The following is a 2,369-nucleotide window of genomic DNA, read 5'->3' as shown; positions in this document are numbered from 1 at the left end:
TGCCCATCTCTTTAAGAATTTCCCACAGTTTGTTGTGATCCACACAGTCAAAGGCTTTGGCGTAGTCAATAAAGCAGTAGATGCTTTTCTGGACCCTAGCTTAGGTGAAGACTTTTTAAATAGGACACAAAAAAGCACAAAAATTTCTGTTCCTCAAAAGTCACCATAAAGAGAACAAAAAGACAAAGTCACAGATTGGCTAAAATAAGTAATTAAATAATGATAATAATGCAAAACAGATACCTGATAGTTTGTATCTAAAAAAAGAAATCATAGAAATAATAACAAAAACAATCCAATTTAAAAATGAGCAAATGATTTGAATGCTTCACCAGAGAAGATATACAGATGGCATATAAGCACACGAAAAGGTCAATGTTATTAGTCCATTTTCGAGGAAAATGGAAATCAAAACCGCAATGAGATACCACTGTATACCTATTTGAATGACTAAAGTTAGAAAAGGGCAATATCAAGTGCTAAGGAGGCTACAGAACAACTAAACTCTTAGTCTTGCTAGAGGGAATGTAAAACGGTGCACGCACTTTTGGAAACAGTTCAGCAGGATAATATACACTTACTATACAGCCCAGCCACCCCACTCCTAGGTATTTACCCATGTAAAATAGAAATTTATGTTGACACCAAAACCTGGACAAAATACAAATATTAGTAGATAAACTGAGTTACAACAAAATTGAAAATTTTTGTGCCACAAGTGATAACATTAGACATACCACATAACGAGAGGACATTTTTGCAAATCTTATATCTAAAAAAAGGTATTGGAGTGCAGAATATACAAAGGACAATTAGGACTAGATAATAAAAGAACGGTATCAAAACAGGCAAAGAATTTGCATAAACATTTCCCCAAGAAAATAGCCAAAAATCGAATGAAAATATGCTAAACATCATTAGTCTCAGCATCAAATCTCAATCACAATGAGCTATAACTTCACACCCACTGAGAAGTTAAAGCGAAAGTCACTCAGTCCTGTGTCTGACTCTTTGGGACACCATGGACTGTAGCCTGCCAGACTGCATGGAATTCTCCAGGCCAGAATACAGGAGCAGGTAGCTGCTCCCTTCTCCAGGGGATCGAACCCAGGAATCAAACAGGGATCTCCTGCATTGCAGGCGGATTCTTTACCAGCTGAGCTACCAGAGACGGCTAAATTAAAATAGACAATAACAGGTGTTGGTGAAGATGTGGATAAACTAGGTTGCTGATATGTGGCTGGCGGGAATGAAAACTACCCGTAGCAGAAGTAAGTAAACAGCAGCACATTCATTTGATGGAATTTATTCAGCCATTGAAATTCATGCTCAGGAAACGTCTGACAGAGAGAAACATGAGTGAAAAGAGCAGGATATAGAGGGCGCAGCCAGAATGACCCCAACTGTGGGCTGCAGAGAGCGATGCCTGAGCGGGGCATCGCATTTTACAGCATTTACGTGCTGTAAATGGAGAGCTGCAAGGTCTGGGGCTTACGGTGGGCTGGGAGGGGCGGGCGCCGTGGAGTGGAGAGCGATACTCCCTTTGCGTGCAGGTGGTGGAGGCATTAATTCTTGGCCCCGGCTTTGTCCCAAGTAGTGCTCAAGCTGCTGTACCCCAGCCAGTCCTCACAAGTCATTGCTTGCTGGGCTGTGCTTAAAGCTCCCAGGGGGCACCGGGGCATTAACAGGTGATTTGGGTGGGACTTTCGACCCTGCCGTGATCTTCATCACTCTTCCCAACCTTCAACCATTAAAAACATTCGCAATTGTAAGAGACTCTAGCAAACACAGGTTCAAAACAAAGACCCTAATGTGCACCCCACGCCCAAAATGAATTGAGAACCCTTATAAAGAAAGCCTAGTGCTGGAACTCTGGGGATAACTGGGTCCTTCTGCAGATTGTGTCTTTTCCAAGGAACCCAGGAAAGCAATCACAGAGGAGCAGCTCTCACCCTAGAACTGTGGTTCAGCAAAAAAAAAAAAAAAAAAAAGAGGGTGAGGAAAAGACGGGGAGCCAGGAGACCTGCATTCTGATGCTAACTCTGTCCTCAACAAGTGATTTCTTCTCTCTGGGCCTCAGTTTTCGCTTCTGTAAAATAGGGACGTTCCCAGAACCTAGGTGGGGAGTGGCCTGCGCTTAGGCAGGTGGCGGGGCCCAGCGCAGTGGCCGATGCAGCAGGGGCCTCTGACGGCTGCCGGGGAAGCCCGCACACTGTGGGCCTCGGCGCCCTCCTCGTTGACCGGAGGGCGGTAGCCACTGTCCCGCAGGAAGTGAGGGTCGCAGCCAGGGCTCGACGGTCCCTGTTACCTAGCCGGAGCAAAGTGCACGGCGGCTGGCAGAAGCCTAACCCAGCTAGAGGCGGAGCGAG

The sequence above is a fragment of the Bos indicus genome, chromosome 26, assembly GCF_029378745.1.
Source record: "Bos indicus isolate NIAB-ARS_2022 breed Sahiwal x Tharparkar chromosome 26, NIAB-ARS_B.indTharparkar_mat_pri_1.0, whole genome shotgun sequence".
NCBI lineage: Eukaryota > Metazoa > Chordata > Mammalia > Artiodactyla > Bovidae > Bos > Bos indicus.
The sequence above is the reverse complement of the archived record's forward strand: the minus strand, read 5'-3'. Positions refer to the sequence as shown.